Source organism: Anguilla rostrata, chromosome 14 (genome assembly GCF_018555375.3).
Source record: "Anguilla rostrata isolate EN2019 chromosome 14, ASM1855537v3, whole genome shotgun sequence".
Lineage (NCBI taxonomy): Eukaryota > Metazoa > Chordata > Actinopteri > Anguilliformes > Anguillidae > Anguilla > Anguilla rostrata.
Genome location: NC_057946.1, coordinates 31,695,519 through 31,717,729, shown reverse-complemented (window position 1 = coordinate 31,717,729; position 22,211 = coordinate 31,695,519). Strand labels below are relative to the sequence as shown.

The 22,211-nt window shown below is 38.7% G+C and overlaps 1 long non-coding RNA gene across 1 annotated transcript; it reads right to left on the bottom strand.

Annotated features, from left to right (window-relative positions):
- Positions 1-5,233: 5,233 nt before the first annotated feature.
- Positions 5,234-8,729, bottom strand: LOC135239119 (uncharacterized). The gene is made up of 2 exons (XR_010325289.1): positions 8,341-8,729; positions 5,234-5,349 (listed from the first exon to the last, which is right to left on the bottom strand). It is a non-coding gene; the product is annotated as an uncharacterized LOC135239119 (long non-coding RNA).
- Between the last annotated feature and the right edge of the window lie 13,482 nt (positions 8,730-22,211).

Sequence of the window (22,211 nt, the reverse complement as noted above, 5' to 3'; positions counted from 1 at the left end):
GGCAGGACTAATCTTATACAAGTGAGCAGGAACATTCAAATTGAATGGAACTCTAAAATGAATCGCAAAATGGAATTGCAAACAACTAGTAAAGACAAGTGGGGAGAATCTGGTCTTAAAGACTGTCCTTGTTAAGACAGCAAAGGATCTTTCCCACGCCACTGGAGGCCATCATCTGTTCCCTGTAAAACCACAGAGATAGAAATAAGAATTAATAGCACAAAACCTTAGATGATGAAAATATATGATGTATATAAGCAGGATGACAGCATGCGAGTGTGACTTAATATTATCCAAACTGCAGTGGGTTTAGAGTTCAGTCTGATGTGAACCAGACCTATTGAGCTATAGTTTACTGGACAGTAAAATGTTCAATGTTAGTTCAACATGGTTCATTTCATTCTACACAAAAAAAAAAAAAACTCTTAGAGTTGATTTAACAGTATCTATTTTTGTGTATGTATATAATAAAGCTTTATTTGGGATTAAATGATAATATTCCCTCACAGTAATTCTGCTGTGTATGTATATGTGTGTGATATACAGCGCACTACAAAATAATTCACAACCTCAATAAAGATGAACAAAAAAGTATATATAATATACAAGTACTGAGATTAAAAAAAAAAAAAAAGATTTCTCAAACATGGAAAATATTCAGCTTTTAGTGGTTCAGTAGAATCCGCTGACACTTTCGTCAAATTATACATTTATTTCCCAAAAGATAAGTGCTGCAAATATTAACACCTTTGTTCTCAGTACTTTGTGCACCATGGCTTTGACATAGTAACACTACTGAGTCTTCCACATTTTATGCAAAATTTTAATTTATGTGAATACAGTGTTGTGAAAAAGTATTTTCCCCCTTCCTGATTTCTTCTGTTATTACATATTACACTGAAGGGTTTCAGATCTTTCGACAAAATATAATATTATACAAAGGGAACACAAAACACTTAAAAAATTTTTTTAACAAAACATGACGAGGACAGGCCATTCAGCCCAACAAAGCTTGCCATTTTCCTGAGTAAATTAGTGCTCTGATTACCTACAGACTAGATAGTATCTAACACTGTATGAAGCCTAGTCTTGAAAATTCCGAGTTTATGCCTCTACTATGTGACCTGGCAGGCTATTCCACACATTGACTACTCTCTGCGTGAAAAAAATGTCTATGGAAATGTCTGTACGGAATTTACCTTTTGGTAATTTCCATTTATGTTCCCTCGTTTTACTAACGGAACTTGTAGTTCTCTTTGTTGATCCCCTTTATGAATTTAAAAGCCTCAATCAAATCACCATTGCCTCAATCGAATCTCCTTATAACGAGCTTGAAGAGATTAAGCATCTTAAGTCTTTCTTTATAGCTTCTATCTCTCATACCAGGAATTAATTTGGTTGCTCTTCTTTGAAACTTTTCCACTGCCTCTATATCTTTCTTGTAATATGGTCCCCATAACTGTGCACAATACTCCAAGTGTGGTCTAACAAATGTATTATGTAAGGAAAGTATAACTTCCTTGGATTTATACTCAATACTTCTGGCTATATATCCCAGCATCCTATTACTGCTACAGTACAGTGCAGTGCCTAGAACCTGAAAGGCTTTGATCAACTATTACTCCCAAATCTATTTCACACTGAGCACATTCCAGTTTTGTTCCTCCCATAGAGTAATCCTACCTAATGTGTTTATTTCCCACATGCAGAACTTTACATTTGGCTATATTAAATTTCATTTGCCAGGTTTCCGCCAACTTCTGTATTTTATTGAGTTTACAATACTGTCTGAATCTGGCTGCTGGTGACACATACCTACTGTAAGGCCCTTTTCATGTTCCCTTACTACAACTTTGCTTTAAAAAGACTTCATTAGTGTTCACAGTTCACACTATTATTGGAAGCCCTGACAGCTTCCATCCAGGCGGTCTGTACTTCCCTACCCTTTTCGCTTTCTGACCTCCCTGCCCCCCAAGTCCCTAGTTTAAATAATCCTGTGATACCTGAAGCATATGCTAGCCCAGTGCAGCTGTACCCCTCCAGGTGCCGCCCGTCTCACTTGTACTGGTTACCTCTGTCCTAGAAGTAGTCCCAGTGCCCCATAAACCTGTACTCCTCTTTTCTACACCAGGTTTGTCACGTGTTAAACCTCCAAATAAAACTTTGGTTCCCTCTGCTAGCATGTGGGACAGGCAATATTCCAGAAAAAACCCCATGTCACCCATGTGAAAAAGTAATTGCCCCCTTAAACCTAATAACTGGTTGCACCACCAGTTAGAAGCAATAACTGCAACCAAATGCTTCCTATATTTTGATATCAGTCTTTCACATCGCTGTGGAGGAATTTTATCCCACTCTTCTTTCCAGAACTGCTTTAATTCGTAGGTTTTCAAGCATGAACTGCTTGTTTCAGGTCCTGCCACATAATCTCTATTTGGTTCAAGTCAGGACTTTGACTAGGCCACTCCAAAACTTTACTTTTGTTTTCTGTCAGCCATTCAGACATAGAATTGCTTTTGTGTTTTAGATCATTGTCTTACTGCATAACCCAGTTACGCTTCAGCTTCAGCTCACAGACAGATTACCAGACATTCCCCTTAAGAATTTTCTGGTACAGAAAATAATTCATGGTTCCTTCAATATTAGCATGTTATCCTGGTCCCGAGGCAGCAAAGCATCCCTACAGTCATCCTACCTGGGTCATCCAAAAAGTTCCCCTTTTGACTCATCTGCCCATAGAACATTATTCCAACAGATATGTGAGATGAGCTTTGATGTTTCTCTTGGTTAGCAGTGGTTTCTGCCTTGCTGCCCACCCATGAATCTCATTTTTGCCCAATCTCTTTCTTATTGTGGATTCATGAACACTGACCTTAGCTGAGGCCAGAGAAGTCTGCAGTTGTTTGGATGTTCTTCTGGGATCTTTTGTGACTTCCTGGATGAGTTGTTGCTGCGCGCTTGGAGAATATTTGGCAGACCGGCCACTCCTGGCAAGATTCACCACTGTTCCAGTGTTCTCCATTTGGAGGTAATGACTCTCACTGTGGGTCAATGGAGTCCCAGGGCCTTAGAAATTGTTTTGTAAGAATTTTGAGACTTTCAACAATTTCAACAAGTCCATGTTTTTCTTTTTTAATTGAAGTTTTCTTAAATGCAAACAGTGGTAAAGTTTAGCAAACAATGAATGAAACAAACATGGTATTCTCACCTATGTTTTTTTTATAACCACCCGACCACCCCCTCTTGTCCCCTCTCCCACCACCACCATCCCCCTCCCCCACCAACCCATCACCATCTCCTCCCACCCCCCACACCCACCCCGTGTGTCGCCCATACCTCAACAGACAGGACAAGACAGGACATTATAATTAGCCTGTGGTTTTACAACTCGTAAAGGCAACATGTGGATTTTAAGTGATAACAGTGGAAAATTCAAACTATGGGTTAAAGGGGTGGTTTCTTGTGAAGAGGAAGAAATGTAGAAGCAGAAACAGAAGTCTGTCATTTCAAGACGTCTGATTTCACAGCATTTATTTTCAGTCAATTTGAATGATACATCATACTGTATATGCAAAATAACACTGAATGAACAAAGTTAAACTAGATAACAATAAAGGAAAATGTAAAATTAGCCCAAAAAAGAATATGCATTAATTACATAATATATAATACCAACAATAAGAATGTAGTCATAGGGTATGTAAGGTATACGGGAGTGTGTAGACTGTGTGCTTATGAAATAATTGGGGTGCGTGCAGTGTGTTTATGAACTAACCAGTGTTTGTGTGTTGTGTATATGAATGTGTGTTTGAGGAGTAATCATTGTGAGAGTGTGTGTTGGTATGAGTGTTTCTGAGCTACCGTGTGTGTGTGTATGTGTTGTGTGTGTGAATTTATGTGTTAACCAGTGTGTTTGTGTGTACTGGGAGTGTGTGTGTGTGTGAAGGCACTGGTTAAAAGGCAAGTTTTGGTGGTGTTTCAAAATGTTGATAGATTTAGAGTCTTCATATATGGTTCCCGGCGGCACGGTGGTGCACTGTTGGGCACGGTGTGTAGCACTGTCGCCTCACAGCAAGAAGGTCATGGGTTCGGCTTGGGGCCATTCTGTGTGGAGTTTGCATGTTCTCCCCATGTCCACGTGGGTTTCCTGTGGGTACTCCGGTTTCCTCCCACAGTCCAAAGAGACTGAGTACATAGGTATGAGTGTGTGAGTGAATGGTGTGCGTGCCCTGCAATAGATTGGTGGTCTGTCCAGGGTGTATTCCTGCCTCTCGCCAAATGCACACTGGGATAGGCTCCAGCACCCCCCGCGACCCTGCTCAGGATAAGCGGGTATACATAATGGATGGATATATGGTTCCCAGTTTTCTTTGAATTGTAGTACTGGATTGTCGAGAAAGGCAGTTATTTTTTCAACAATATGTGTTCTATGAGAAGGTTGATGCAATGTGACATATTTAATCAGTTTCTAGTTTTCCAGATGAGTATAAGATGAAAAAATTCCACCCCAAAACCATGATAAAAAAATACAATAAATCTACACTAATAATCATTGCTAAGAATTAGCTACATTTTTGTTATAAATAGTCATATAAACATATTTCCAACATGAATGAATAGCTAGACTTTGCCCCTATTTACTTTGACCCAGTAGTGCAATTTCACCTAGTTTTTACAAGTCTGTATTTTTTGGCAATAGTTTAAAAACTATGCACATCCATGGTTGATAATGTTAATTAAGGCGGCAGTAGGCAACTTGCTCAATGGTCACAATGTTGTCAAAACATTTAAAAAATCTAGCTCCGTGTCTGCTCAACCCCACTCACTCCCAAAGCTCTCACCACCTTCTGAATTGTGCTCTTTGGTTTATTTTAGTTTTAGAGAAAGCTCTATTCAATTTTCATTTTTGTCATTAGATAGTGCTGGTGATGCAGGAGCAGGTTGATTTCTCTGTCATTGCTGAAACTCTCTCAACATTTGTACTGAATTACATGATTGAGCTATGTGCACTGTTATATCAACACGCAAGATCAATCTCATTGTTGATCAGTTCAGGATGTGAACCGACCGATCTCTTTGATTTGATCATGTTGTGAACCACTTTGTTTTGAAAACAAGAACCTGGGCTGAATCTCTGGTTTTAGAATGCAAAATCTGAGGGTATAAACACAGTTATCTTTGTAAAAAAGTTACCGAGTGCAGCTTTAAAGAAATGCCTTGTGCCACTCAGAAATTTGCAACAGAATAAATTTATGGCATAATGATCACAAAAAGTTTATACATAATACACATAAAAATACAAAAAAAGTACAGGTGTCAGGTGGGGGCGAGGTGTCTTCAATGTCATTCCTGAAAAAGACAAATTCAAGTGCATGACTTAGTAGAATCACTAAAAATAACACCAATTATCTCAAAGGAATATATGGCAAGTACATATTACAATTAAATGTAATACTGTGTATATGTATATGTATAAGTACATATAAGAATTTATATATAAATAAAAAAATTCTAAATATTACATCCACAGTTGTGTGTCTGATATTAACTACACCATAACAGGCTAGCATTTTCAGTTGCAATCTTAGCTAACTAGGATTTATGGCTTTGTTTTAGATAGCCAGCTGGCACTAACTATATTACATCATTATAATACTATAATGTATTGACTTGAAACAGTGAAATAAAGCACTGAAGTCGAAATAATTCAATGGTGTTATGCATAAATTTAACAGCTAGCCCATGAGTTGGTTGCAACGCAAAAAATGGACTGAAAATAAACGCTGTAAAAAAAGACATTTTGCAATGACAGACTTATGTTTCTGCTTCTACATTTCTTCCTCTCCTCAATAAACCCCTCCTCTACCCCATAGCAGGTCATGTGCTCCTCTCTCCCATTTGTTACAATATAGAAGCTAAATAGCGAACTTCTATGACAAGTCATTGATCATGAAGCTACAAATACTCTCGATAACAGTGCTCCATAGCTGTGGCAGGGGGAAGGTAGTAAACAATGATTTGGTCTGTTAGCACTCTGCTGTTTTATTTCCCTGCAGTGCAACTGAGAGACTAAGAATGTAAACTAATGTTTTTGCAAGTGGTGACACTTTTTAATGCTTTTTAACAATGCTGCATCAGAATTTTCAGGTTTGTCTGTAACACTTCCTGCTGCCCCCTGTCTGCACCTCTCTCTGCTGCCCCCTGTCTGTACCCATTTCTGCTGCCCCCTGTCTGTAAACCTCTCTACTGCCCCCCATCTGTAACCCTCTCTGCTGCCCTCTGTCTGTATCCCTCTCTCTGACCCCTGTCTGTACCCCTCTCTGCTGCTCCCTGTCTGTAACCCTCTCTACTGCCCCCCATCTGTACCCCTCTCTGCTGCCCCCTGTCTGTACCTGTCTCTGCTGCCCCCTGTCTGAATAGATTGAAGAGGAAAAGGAGGGCGGACTGACCTCAATCCTTAAAAAAAAATTTGTTTGGCAGGGCCAATTGAATTGGCTGAATAGAAAATTAAACCATGTTCACAAAACTACAGAGGTACTGCACTACAAGCAGTACTGGTCAGTCAGAAGCTTTGTTGTGCTTTGTTCACAGCTACAGGCAGGAATAGCTGATAGCACTTAAAGTAATAATCTTGATTCATTAAAATAAATGTCTGTTAAGTCACTATCTATCGCTGAATTAGGTAACACAATGGTGATTGAGCCTATTATTATATTAATTTATATTATTATTATTATTATTTATGATTAAAGAACTGGGTGTCTGTGGCGACATTCCTGGGAAAAAATCACAAGCGGCGCATAGATAGTGACGCATTTTCCATCACCCATCAGTGGTTGGTCCGCCAGAGAGGGTAAGCAGAGCTAACGCAACAGGCTTGCTCTTCAACTCACTTGTGTGTGAGCGGCGTACTGTTTTTTCCAGTGTCTGCTAGCGTTAAAGGTGGGGGGGTTATGGAACCCTAATAAGTTTTTGTGTAACATGAGAGGTCATATTATTTGTTGATGTAGATTTCGTATTACATTTGATGACAATGTAACGTTACTAAATTACATAGCTATTTGCACAACGCTAGCTAGCGGACCATGTCAATAAAGGCAACATTAGTTTAGACAACGTTGCGCACAGTATCCATCTCATATGTTCCTTCAGCCTTGATGTCCTTTTTTGATCTCCTTTGTTTTTGTTTTATTCTTCTTATTCTGATTGCTAATTTAACACCCAGCTCAGCTTTATTCTCAAACAGTTTAGCTAGCAAAACCAGAAACAAGGCAGTTGTTTCAAAAATATCACACAACAATCATTCACGATGATGATGCACGAGATACATAATTGCGCGAGCCACAGCAAATCCCGCAAATTCTTCTCTGCAGTGTAAAGATGCTCATACCGGGCAAAAGGTGGATAAAGAACGTTTGTGGAAATTGATCATCACTAATTCTACCCCAGGTGTCATGGTCCGGTCTTCCTGTCTGCGTTTTCCCTGTTGGGCCGCCAGATGGCGGCACTTCTGTTTTGTGTCCTGCTCCCCCTGTGTTAATTGTATGATTGTTTCCAATTGTTCCATTAGTGTTTGCTGGTTGTCTCGTTTTCCCTGCCCTCTCTGTGGCCTGATTGTTCATGGTGCCCTCCTGTGTCTCGTCGGCGTCTGTTCTATTTAAGTTTGCCTCTCCCTTGACTCAGGTGCTGGATCCTTGCGGTTATGTCTGGTTGTTTGTGCGCCCCTACCCAAGTACCTGCTCCATGCCTTCCTGCCCATGTTCTGGTTTCCCCATGTTTTGTATTTTCTGGATTTTCTTTGTTCCTATGTTTGTTTGAAATTTTCCTTCGTTTGTTGAAGGTCGCCCTGCGAGGCTTTTTGTTCCCTTTTGTTCCCGTGTGTATGTAAAGTCTTTGTTCTTATCATTTGGGTCCCAACCCCCCACGCATTCCGGACACCAGGTCTGCTACAGCATTTTAACCCGGCTCGGCAGTGTAAAGACAGCTTAAGTTAGCCTAATGTTAGACGATGAATGAATATGTACATAAGTTACTTGTATAACAACCATATTTTATTCAGTAAATAAGTGTAATAGTTGGCGTGGCCCAGGTGCCAACTGACTGACGTCACACAGGCGACACTGGTTGGATCCGGTTGGATCTATGGGAAGTGAGGTCCAAAAACACACCTGCAATTACCGCTTCTCGCCATTGGTACCTCCAAAGAGAACAAAACTGAAATATTCGAGATTGTAACTTTAAGTACAGCGCAATGGCAGCCTCAACATTAGGATATTGCACGGCCATTTTGAGAAAGAAAAACACTCTAACTGGCTCAGCAATTCTCTCATCACTACACACCTGTTTTTGCTGAGATGATGTTGAAGATTGGGCTCGTGATTTGCAGCTCCAGAACACAAGCTCCAACTGTTCTTTCATTCTAAGTAAAAATGAAATGACAGTGTTGAATAAACAGTGAAAGGAATTTAGAGATTGAGACACAATACCACTAATTTAAGAGGTTTTACATTATACTGTAATTTTATACATCTAGGCTTAAAAATAAACTAAGTGCACTTAACAAAAACACATCCAATCTTAAAGCATGAAGCTTTTCACACAGTACATTCTGAAATATTGTAATAACCAAAAATAAAAAATAAAAAATCTAAGAATATGCTTAAATGGATTTATAACAGATACAAATTGACTCATAATTCATGCAAACGCATTTACTACAGGTAGTTTTTACTTACTTTTTATGCTGCGTACCTGCATTCCAGAAAGTAACAAAGATGGTCAACATTTATCTAAATATGACAATATTCCATTTACACATGCATGTTTTTTTCAATTTGAAGGAATTTGAGTAATATATATCAGCCATATTTTAAATGTTCCAAATGTTAGTAATATTTCCAAAGAATACTTACAGAATGCATACACCTGTAAGCCTAGCCAACAGGCCAAAAAGAAAGATTCAAGGAGCAAGACAATCACCCGAAGATCTTCCACAGTTCGCTTCCCATTTTCTGAAAGTAAATATGCATTTACAAAAACCCTTACAGGGAATCCCACAGTTTGGCCTTGTGATTTCCAAAGTTAGCACATGTGTAGTCACATTTATATAATAGGTATATACCTATGCATGCACTGGTAGTACGAAATATGACAAATTAAGCAGTAAGCTTAAATTTTAGATCAGAATACTTGACTTCTCATATAAAGGGAACAATCATCAGAGATTTTTTCATTAGGATGTGCAATTTTGTTTATTACTTTACTCACTTGCTTTCAGAAAGAGTTCTGTTGCTAGAGCAACTGAATTAAGGACACTTAGGACAGCAGAACCAAACACATATACCAGGATATGAAGTACACCTGCAAAACAACGAGGCTGTTTTACTAAGTACATAAGAATTAGGCAAAAATACAGACTATGCTTGATTTTCAGAGGAAAATGTTTTTTTATAAGTAATTTTTTTATTGCATGAAAATAGTACCTTGCACACACTGATTTATAAACTACAGATAGTTAAATTATAAAAACGAAGGGAAAGACCGTTAAATGACAAATAATTCAGACTTGTTTGTATATGAATCAAAACCAGTTCAAAGTCTATTAAGCTCCATAATTAATTAGTAAAATTCATAGATTAAATGATACTGTACCGGGTAAATTACTCCGTTGCACAAAAGCCGCAACTGAATTCAGAATGTAGAGGAATGCCACGACACACATCAATGCCGGGAGTTCTGCAGCAACACACATATCAGTCAATTAAAATTGTGAGCTAAATATTTTATCATTGACAAAAGAAAAAAAGGTAAAAAAAAAAATAATAAAGATTCCATAATTTCAATTATGGGGCTGGATTACCATATATGATGTCACAGCATTGCCAGAAGCAATATTTCAGAATAATGACATTTAAGAGAATCTGAGAAAATAATATATAATAAAATTACAATTATTTTCCTAGGATTGTAAATTTGGGTTTATAGTATCATATATTTTAACAGACTGCAGTTATTAATAATGTAATAATGGGGGTGAGATGTGTGGTGCAGTCTGTAGGCCAGCCTTGTCTTGAGTCTATATATAAATCCCCCACTGTGGGTGGAGGTTCGATCCCCTGCCACGGCACCTTCTGAGCTGTTATCATCCCCCCTCTGTCTGTTACTCTCTCGAATTTCTCCTATTCTGAAAAATATGAAAGAAGGGTAGTCTCTCTTTTTTAAAAAGAAAAAAATTACTAACTAATGGACTAAAATTACAAAAAAAAATGTAATAATGGGGCTATTGGACAGCTCACACTTAAAGTACTGTTGTAGTGTATAGATGGGCCCCACGGTCTGGTATCTGTTAAGGCACTGTTCTAGAGCATGGATGGGTCCCACAGTCTGGTGTCTGTTAAGGCACTGTTCTAGTGCATGGATGGGCCCTGCGGTCTGGTATCTGTTAAGGCACTGTTCTAGTGCATGGATGGGCCCTACAGTCTGGTATCTGTTAAGGCATTATATTTAATCTCCATGTCATTTATTTATTCACTAGCAGTTTAATCAATTTGATGCACTGCAATTCCAATCACCACCACTTTTATCAGTCCGTTGCTGCTTTCACCACCATGTTTATCAGTTCTAGGGCAGTTTCACAGTTTCACCAAGTACAATCAAATTATCCCACCCACACTGTAGTCTATACCTATGCACTCGAATATTGACAGCTGTGTTTGGACTATCCAGCCGTGGGATGTTGCTCTTATGGAAAAGATGTTGCCTGTTTGATTTCAGTATGGCTGCCATTTAGCTCAAAGAGGCTTTACATTTCATTATTATCATATCATTATTCTTATTAATATAAAAACAGCTAGAACAGGTAAGTTTGCTGCATCAACATACGGAGCGATTGTTGTTCGGGTTAGCTAATTAATCGCACATAGTAGTTAGGTGCCCCAATATGTGACAGTATTGACACTATTGACAGAGTTGCTGTAGCCTATTATGTCAATTGCAGTCATATAATGGGACTAAACAGTTAGGGTACTGCCTGTTAGGTAACATTAGTGCTACGGGTGCAGAATTAGCTAACTAGTGTCAACTGCAGCTGGGAATGTTAGCTAGCTTGTGATTTTCATTTGCATAAGGACCCCTTTTAACCAGGGCTTGACAGAGAATTGGAACAGGGGTAATCACCCAGCAGCACAGTCAATATTGACATAGTTGCACCTGCATATTCAAGGCTGACCAGAACCAGGGGTGTATCTACCAGCATATTTTAAGATGGTTACTTCCCTGTATTTTGAACAGTGACTAAATTAATTGTAAAAAAAAAAAAGATTCACAACTAGGTGTGCGGGTTTTAGCCAAGATAAATGGTTGGGCCAGCCCTGGATGCTATTAAGTGCAACAGTGACTGACTGAGACGCAAATCTGACTGAGACTAAAATCGCAAGCTAGCTAACATCACAGCTAGGCTTGAAACTAGTTAGCTACTACTGTAAGCATAGGCTGGAAACATACTTGCATTTTCTTGCGTTACGTGCACATAAAATTGAGTCCCAGGCAATATTCATCTGCTTACTTTTTGTCTGACTGGAGCTTTAAAAGGTATATCCACTAGGGGGCAGATCAGGGCTTCTCTTGAAATGATTTTGCCATCCTTCCTGGCTTCCTGGCATTTGTTATGTCCCTAGATTACATGGGTAATGCACCTTGCATACGCATAGTGTTAATATTTGAGGATGTGCACAAAGAATGCTCTGAATGACTGAATCAATCTTACTTATGTGTTCATGTAATTTAAATCAAGCAGGTTTCCAGCCTTAGGATACCTATATGGTGCTATCATAAGCTAACATATGGTACTCCAACTGCTTAGTCCCATTTGTGACAGCAAGCGACATCCAGCAATTCTGTCAATTGTTGTCACATATGGGGCAACCTAACGGCAAACTGAGTTAGCTAACCAGCACAACAATATTAATAATAGTAATAATAATGATAAGGAAATGTAAAGCCTCTTTGAGCAAAATGTCAGACACACTGAAATCACACACCAAACATCTTTTCCATAATGAACACTATTCATTAAGGAAATAAGTTAAGTAAATAAGTTAAGCAAATACCACATTCCATACCTTTATCCTTTTCTGAGAAGATGCCCAGAAATAGAAGATAGAATGCACGGGAAAAAATGTGCTTAAGCACAGCAGTGACTTTCCCACCTAAATCTGAAAGAAATGTGTTGTCATTAAGACAGAAAAATACAATTTTATATTTAATGTATATATTACATTTCTCAGGCCATGGATGATGGTATAAGCATCTATAACAAATGACATTTTGCTGCAGTTATCATGTAGCTTTGAATTGGTGAGGTGAGAGTTAGCTCATTATCACTCATATCTCCAACCCTCAGTTCAGTATGTATATACAACAGTACAAAAATATTATACAAAAAGTACACACCGCAGTTTTGACAGCAGAGAAAAATGAAAGGCAAAATATAAAATCGATTTTCATTTATTTAGAAAATGTAAACAGTGGCTGACTGGTCATAATTTCTTGCTGAACAAAACAAGGCACATTAACGCACGCATATGACCTTTCTTAAAAACAGGGAAATATTGCTGCTACATAAAGCATGTGGGTTTGCATATGCTCAAAAACTGCGCTCTGTACAGCTAAGTAGGGCCGCGGGATCCGCTGCGATAAAAACACCAATGGTGTTAGTCACTGCTTTGGCCAGGTCTGAATGTGCAGTAGGAGGCTGCTGAAATGCGATGGGGGGAGGGCTCGTATTGCAGTCTGTTTTTTCCTCACTCCTGTAATCGGCAAATGAGTGAGAACGTTCAATGTATTGCCAGCAACATACCCAATTTAGTTTACCAATTCCGGCTTGAATGATATGGGAGGGTCCTCAAGCCCTGGCATCTCATTTGAATTTGCCACAGTGATGAAGCTGGGCAAAACTAACAACATCCAGCCCTTTGCAAGTATTACACAATCAGTGGGAACTCTGAGTTTTGAACTTAGTTACACCTGTGTGTAAAAGCAAGACTGTAATTGTTTGGTACATAGCACATACTGAACCTAATGTCCTGTACCAAATCGTTTCTGTTAAAGCACCACACTGTGGTGCATGGATGAGCCCCAAAGTCTCTGATCAAATCCTGCCAGTGCAGACTGAGGACAGTGGCTCTTTAGGGTGACACACACAGGGTATGGGAGGGTTCAGCTGAGACCTCTTTCCAATTCAAGAAAATGCTAGATTGCCTACAACGGATACCGAAGTGGCAGTTCATTTTTGTGGCTCATATCCAACACACAAATTCAGCAAGATGGGGAAGCAGGTTGTGTGCTGGTGCATGAATGCTGCTTCAAGGAACATTACATTACACTACATTACAGGCATTTGGCAGATGCTCTTATCCAGAGCGACGTACAACAAAGTGTATAACCATAACCAGGAACAAGTATGACGAAACCCCTAGAGAGAAGTACCGGTCCAAGTGCAGGGAACAACCACATAGTCCAACTTGGACCCTGATGGTTAAACTGATTAACACTAACAACGAGAACGGCAACAACGCAATCTATGGAAAAAATACAAGTAGTCGTTAAGACAGTTAATGCACCTAAGTCACCTACGAAACAGCTGCCTAGTTACAACCCTAAGTTTAGTCATTTACAGGGGGGAAGGGAGGGATGGGGAGAGGTGCAGCCTGAAGAGGTGAGTCTTCAGTCGTCGTTTGAAATGGGTCAGTGTCTCCCATGATTCTAAACATAAATAAGCATGGTAGCTACTATTATTTCAAGACACACTTGATAAAGATTGCTGTTGCTATTATTCCTAACTCCTGTTGTCTTCATTGTGTAAGGAAAACTTGGAATATTTGGCACATTGGTTCACAGGCATAGAATATGAAGGTACTAAATGACCAAGCATCTAGATTTCGATGAATATTTCAAGAGAGTGGGCATGCTTCATGGAAGGGAATGACTCTCCTGAAACCTTGCCGAGATTACTTTGGGAAACTAGTAAAGCTGTACTTAGGAAAAATACTGTCCTACTCAATATAAAATAAACAGAGCTTGAAAACTACCTGGAACAACAGAAATTACATACCTATAGAAGATACCAATGCAAACACTCCCACAGAACAAATTGAAAATGGAATTAAGAAAATTCCTAATAAATTATATTTTAGATAAACAAACATGTTTTATTGCACAGCTACACAATAACATAAAAACACAGCAAATCAGGAAAATATCTTGCAAACCAGTTAAAACTGAACAAGGACAGTAATCCCAGCAATGAAGAACTCAACAGGGAGGACCATGCACATCCCTCAAGACATAAGACTTTTACAGACTTTTTATAATGACCTTTACACCTCTTATCGTGAGGTGTAAATCCCTGCACTTCTTGGTAAATTGTATTTGTCCTAATACTCTAGCTTAATCTTCTGCCTAGTTTGGCTTTGCAGATGTTAGACCAGGATAGTGTTCATTGTTCTCAGCTAGAAATAGCTGTACAAAATAAGTAATTGTACCTTACTGAACCCGTGTTCAGCAGTTGTCTACGATCATGAAAATGCACTTCTTGTACATCGCTTTGGATAAAAGCGTCTGCCAAATGAATGTAATGTAATGTAATGTAACCTGACAGCATAGTCATCAGCTCCTTTTTAAACAACATAGACCTTCCAAAACTAGCTAAAGAGCTTGCTGATTCATTGGAAGCACCACTAATTCCACAAGGCACTTGATGCTAAAAGAATAAGGCACTGGGACCTGATGGCTTCCCTGTTGAGTTCTTCAGGCACTTTTGGCCAACCATTTCATCATTATTATCAGAATGGCAAGGGAAATAGCTCCTCCAATTCATCAGTACTGATATTAAGATCATCAACAAAGTACTAACTTCCAGAATTGAAAAGGCCACACCACTAATTATTAATCCTGATCAAACTGAATTTAATAAAGGAAGACACCATCTGCAGACTCACTGGGAATTTCCTTTTCGTAACTACAGAACTTTGGTTTTCATGAGTCATTCTTTCGCTGGAAAAGGATAATGCACAATGAACCTAAAGCCACAGTTTACACTAATGGACTAACATCATAAAGTTTCACTTTGCACAGGGGTACCGGCAAGGAGTACTCTTCCTTCCTGGGGGTTCGCTCTCCCTCCCTGTTTGCAATTTTAATTGAACCGCTAGCTGCTGAAATCTGACAAAATGGCAACATCAAAGGAATTCTAATCTTCATATGCAAGTCCTAATATGCAACATAAAACCAGCCTTTATGCAGACAATGTATTACTCTATTTACAAGACCCGCACAACTCTATACAAGAAGCCATCACACTCATCAGTACCTTTTCCACAACATCTAACCATTCCATAAATTGGGCCAAATCCACAATCCTACAGCTTCTTGCGGATGAATGGAATGCAACAGCCACCCTTCCTTGTACCCACAAGCAACATAAGGTATCTGGGCATCAGTATTTAAACCAAGATGTCCAAATGATTTAATCTTAATTCAAACCCATTACTCAGACAACACAACTTCCTCTAATGGGCAGTTTCTACTTTCTCTCAAGGGCAGCATGTCACAACAATTTAAATAATAATCTTATCTAAACTCAATTACCTATTTTCTATGATCCTGACTCAACCAACTGGTTCTGCTCTTTAGACTCCACAATAACCCATTTTTACTGGAAAAACAAAAGACCAATAATCGAATTAGCCACCCTGCAGAAAAATACATCTCAAGGTGAGCTTGAAGCAAGGAGCGAGGGCTCCATGGAGATGATTCCTTTGGCATCTGCTGTGTTACATGCACAGTTATCACCACACACCTGCAATCCCTAAAGGAGAGGTTTGAGCGCTACTTTCCCATGACAAATATCAAAGATCACAACTGGATCCGTGACCCGTTCAATCCACTGTCTTCGACACACAATGAGGTTTGGAGAGGTACCCCTTGATGAATTCTGGCTATCTGCAGCACCGGCGTACCCCATCATCTCCGGGCATGCTATTACAGAACTTTTACATTTTCCCACCACCCATCTGTGGGAACTTGCATTCTCCACTCTTGCCTTCATAAAAAACAACAGAGGTCTTGCCTTTCAGTGGAGGAAGACTTGCGACTGGCCCTCTCTTCAATATCACCAAGGATAAAAAAGAATTTGTGCACGTATCCAGGCGCATGTCCCATTAACCCGGTAAGTCGACATTTCTAAGACTAACAATTTACAGTAATATGTTTTCTTGTAACATTTTTGTTGGCAAATTGTTTTCTCTTTTATTTAAAAATGATGATCACATTTCTTGTGAATTGTTGGGGGTACATGAAGTGTGAGATTCTTAGGCTATGTTTATAATTATAATATTTATTATTTATATTTCATTGAGCTATTTTAGTCCCTCTCTATTAAATCTCTCATAGTTTGCCCTTTGGAGGTACTCCCCTTGGGGACTGAGTGTCACTCTGCTGAAATGCGGAATTGATGGATCTGACCAATTCATTTTGACTTTCTGAGGTTATCATTTTTTTGGCTGATTTTTTTTTACCTGATCCAGGTTATGTTCAGTTGCACATATTTTGATGCTGATTGCATGTTGTGCAATTTCATGCTACAATCCATTTCAGTATATCATAAATGATGTGTTTGTATAATGGTGTGGGGGTGTTGGAGAACCAGAAGCGACTAATATAGGGGAACGAAAAGCTAACGCTACAGGAAGCGTTAACCACAAAGTCCCGAAAGACAAAGGAAAGGGAACACCCGAAAGTAAAACACAAAAAAAAAATAAGATCCTTAGGAGAGCAACTCCCGCACACAAAGGATCATAAATAACAAAAAAAACACGGAGTAAAAAGCCACTCTGAAGGACCACCTTGTCCAGCCGTAAAACTGTCTCGCGAAACCAAAAACGACCCGTGAAAACCAGGGCGAAAAAGAAGGGGACCAGTGGTACAGAGGCAAAGCTCTGGTACCAAACCCAAAACTGGTCTTAAAAGAAAATAGACAACTGAGTAGCAAAAATTACTCAGCGAAAAGAAAAACCTGAGACGCAGCTCAGAACACAAACAAAATACATTACCAGGGACAACGTCCTAATACCCACACAGATAGCGCTGATAGCTGTTCTGTCAGTGCTTATAAAGGCACCTCCCCAGGTGAAAATAATTGGGAATCAGACACCTGGAACAAATTACGAAATTCTCAAAGGCCGGGTGCCTTCTAGTGGCAGCACAAGGCCACTACACCCCAGAACCATGACAGTTTGTGTGTGTGTGAGTGTGTATATACCTGTTACCTGTGAAAAGACTGTTGTGTTATTGTGCTATTAATGAAGTAATGTTTTGTTTTAGCATCAGATATGTTATCACTGGTTGATGCTGGTTCCATGTTGAGTTCTTGCTCCAATACATTTCAATGCATATTTTTGATAAATAATGAGATTGTCTGTGATTTAAATGAGCCTATACCTGTTTTATAATCATTTGACAGTCTAGTGTAACCTATGTGCAATAATGGGCAAATCTTCATAATAAAAGATTTGCCCCATTAAAACATAATGTCTTGTGACATTCTTCATAATAGATTACTATGGCTTTAAGTTGGTGTACCTTGAGCTTGTGGTTTTGTTGTGGTAAACGCCTAGCGCCCATGACGCCGGCATCCTGAGATAGCTCAACTCAGACATTCTGCGCTCCTGCAACAAAATTATGAGTGGAAAACACAAACTCTGTGTTCTAGCTTTATTAGTAGATGATTCAGGACAACTATGCCAAATACAGAGTTTTGCAGCACCACCATTGTCGTGCTGGTTGTCCATTTACCAAGAACCCCCCTCCCTGCAGTCTCATCTATAACTACACGCATGATACACTGGATAATAGTGTCTATCTGGGCATACATGAAATTATTTTACTACTAAAAATTTGTATTCCGTCGTAGCAACAAGATAAAGCCAACAATAGCTGAAGGTATGCCAGTAAAGCTGTGAAAAACACTGCTCACTGAACACTGAAATAAACAAGACGAATTTAAAAAAATTATATCATGTCATTCTACTGTCAATATCTGGAACTAAATATGGAATAAATATACACCCCTACCATTGGTTTTACGCATAAAGATGTCCCTTTCGAGACTGAGTGGTCAAATATTGTCTTGGACAACCTGTTTGTGAAATATACGCTCATTTGTGACACCTGTATACCTTCCAAAATAGCTGTGTGTAATACCACACGTTACACATGTTGATAACTGTGTTGTTTTCCTTTGTGGTACAATTTGGCTTGATCGACAATGAATCTATCCAATAGGTGACAGAATAAGATTTCGAACGATGCATAATATGTCTAATTTTACTTTTGGAATAGCATTTTATAGCTCAGTGTAACCGAAAGTTTTGTCTCATTATCGCATCATTACACATTCAGTCTGTGGTAGCAGTAAAAGACCCTGCACCTGGTGAAATTTTACTTTCACCATTTCTTGGAAAATATTATTATTCTTGAGAACTTCTGAGCATGGCTAAGGCATATGTTTGCTGACAGACCTAGCTGATATACTGTTTTTTGGACTACGTAGAACAGGGAACGACTCCATTGATTCTGTCTCTGTCTCTCTGAACAGATAAGATTTCATCACCCAAATGTAAGTGTTACTGCTGAAAATATTTCAGTTCTATACGTTATTTATGAAACTGAGTGTATTTGAATAGGTTAGTGGTATTTTATAATGAGGTTATTTCACACTGTAAAGTAAGTGTTCGTTGATAGCTAAGTAGCGTTTTTTTTAATGCACCAGATGTGGCATGAAGCTGGAACATTGCCAAAACGTGGTGGACGGTTGAATATTGTTTTAATGTCATCCCATCCCCATACAATAAAACATTACATACTGTATAGAACAGAAGAACATATGAGAGTTAATGATTACACATTTGGGTACTGTACCACATTGTGTGATTATGTTTTTGCATTATTTTTTTCATAAGAGGCACATTTATGTGCTTTATAATAGACAAAAAGCATTTTATTCATTTTTGGAGCAATTTTGGGTATGTTTCTGGACCCCAAGATATTTTTGGCCACTGTACTGATGGAAAGCCTGTAACTCCCGCTTGAAAATTATGCAAAAGTGAGTTTCAAAACAGTTGATTTGTACTGAAACACATGATTGTTGTGCTTTACAGAAATGCATAATTTACACATTTTGGATAGATTTGGAGACACTGGGTACACTGCTTACTTTTTGCTGCATAGATGTTTAGTAGTTCTGCATATCCACCCTTAGATTTTACGCACTTGTGGTCAAGGAGTTTTTGATCCAGAACATGTATAGTTTAACCTGTTTTATAAATGGGATCTCTCAGTATTTCATTGCAAACTAAAAAAGAGCAAATCCATTTTTTGATTTTTTGCCAAGACAATTGCATTTGTGGCACTTACTTTTTTTCCAAAAATATGAATATAAACTAATCTAATGGTACAAATCTAATGGTCCTGCTTCATTTAAGCCACATTTCAAGTCTCCGTGATGCTCACATCTGGAGTTTGTTACGACCCAAGCTATAGTCATGACAAAAGCTTTAAATAAGGTACCCCCTAAATGGGCAAAGATTGGGCAGATTTGGCATGTGTGCAAAGGGGTTAAAGTGTGCTCTTTTTCCAGTAAGGGGCTGTGACCGGGGAACTCCCAAGTCGAGAGGGAGCTGCACCGACTGTAAGGAGCTGGAAAGCTGCTGTGGGGCTGTTTGGCTGTTTTGATTATTTTGTCTTTGATATTTTAGTTTGTTGTGTTAATTTATTAATTAATTTTTTGTACCTTGATCCCATGAGGGTGAATGGCGAAGACGTTTTGTTTAATTTCTGTAGAATCATGCGCTCTCTCTCTCTAGCCATTTAAATAAAGACCAGTAAATTCCCGAATTCAAGTATCTACCGGTGTATAACTCTTCTGTTCACCAAAGTAGTGTGTCGCGGCGTGTGACACTCTGCTTTACAGAATCTGCTTTATACGCATTGGTGAATATCTGCGTTCTTCTAATGAAATATTTAATTCAAAATAGGAGTAAACTTCCATTTGGTTTCTAATGAGATATTCAAAAGCTGATCTAGTTTACCTCCTAATATATTCATGTTTGGTCTCTTTGGAAAGACTGTAAGACAATGAATCTTTTCATAATAATATCACAGAGCTTTGCCCTGCCTCCAGGAACACAAGGCAACTTTAATATGCAAATTTGTCAGTTTTGCCCGCAACCACACCCCGACACTTCAGTGCATAATGTATGAAAGTAACCTTTAATATAAGTTGAGAATCTGCACTTTAACCACACATGAATTGTTTGATTACAAATCTAAAATTTCACAGTCAAATCAACATTACCCAACATCATAGAGGGCACTGTATATACACGCAAGCCTTGTTGTTCCTTTGCTATTCACATAAATTATATGGATTCAAGATTCTCCTTACAAATCAAAACAGCCCTTTATCAATCACAATATAAGAAGCAAGTTATACTCACATGCATATCTTTCACTGCACCAGTCTGATTTCCACTTATCCAACAAATTTCTTAAATCAGGTACAACAAACCACAATAAAAACACTGAAAAACAGAAAGATAGATAATAAAGATGTTTTGTTATAAACAGACACTTGTGAATCCCTTTGATATAAAATATACATATATATTAAATATAAGTAATATAGTAAAACACCATGATTACTAGTGTTTCGAATGAAAAATCCCAAAATACACGAAGAATTAATTCCCATATGCAAAACTTAATGTTTATTTTAAAAGGCTAAAATTTCAGCCATGAAATATAGCTGATCTATTTTGAATAGACAATGGCCAGTAGCCTTTTTCCAGAATATGCCATAAGTCCTCAACTGGATTTAAATCTGTTGCCTGAGAAGGCCAGGACATATGGATAATGCCAGTGCCATGCTCCTCAATCCACTGTCTGACTATGATGGATTGTCTTTCTATGATAATTTAATTGCACATAACCCTGGAGACATATGACATAAAACTACTCATGATCTGTTTCCAAGGGCATTTTTCAGCTTCAAAGACACCCTCTCTCTGCAGGAAAATTAAATAAACATGGTCTGAAGATGGTCACTATGTACCATTAAGAACTGCCATTAACCGTGCCTTATAACTGTGTGAATGCACCCAAGCCATGCCAGATAAATGTACCGTACATACACCATTATGAAACCACCAAAACCCATTCCTGGCAGACCGAAGCACTCAGATGTACAGTTCTTAAGGTTGGCAGCATTTTGCCACTGTTCTGTAGTCCATAGCCTGCACTCCTTGTACTTTCAATGAATGCATGGACCTCACAACTCTGGAGTATGTAGTTTCATCTGCTGTAACCCTTCGGTACCCTGGCAGAGCAGGGTACACAGGGCTGATGTAGGCACTCTGTTGTGGGAGACAGCTGTGATGTAGCATGGAAGTAGTTTGCCCATTGGGAAAATGTCGCGGTTATGTTGTTTACCGTGAAATGAAATTTGTGCCAAAAGTATCAGAAAACATCATACTTTTGATTCAGATTTGTGTAAAAATTATCAAGCAAAGAAATAAAAAAAGAAAAATATTGGTTTCAAGAGTAAAACTTAAGACTTTTGAGTTTGGAACAACTATGCCGGTGCAAACGATTAGTTTTGCTTGATACTTGATAAAATGTTTTGTTTGATCATTTTGACACATCTGATTCCGTAGCAAAGCAGTGGTATGCAACATGGCCGCAACATCTTTCCAATGGGAAAACTACCTCCACGCGATGTAGGGACTAGCTTCCACAGATGGAAAGTGACAGCAGTTCTCTGTGTGCTGTCTGGGTAGCAATGTTTTTCCTTAAGAATTCCATGCTGATATCAAAGTAGACCTGGGGGTGGACTATGAGGTGAGATTACAGGTTTAGCAAGGTAACTTAAGCTTTAACTCTGGGTTTTCTGTATCACAAAGCTGGCTCTTTTAATCAGGGTATATTGCCATGGTAACTTATGCTGCACAGCTGACTTGGTCTGGGACAGGTTATGGTTATATTGGATTGAAACACACAAAAGCACCACTCTTTGACCAATCAGCTCCTTTGAAAAAGGTGTCTCCATTCCTGCAGGATCTCATCTGCAGTCTCTTTGCAGGGCAGAGATTATTTACAGA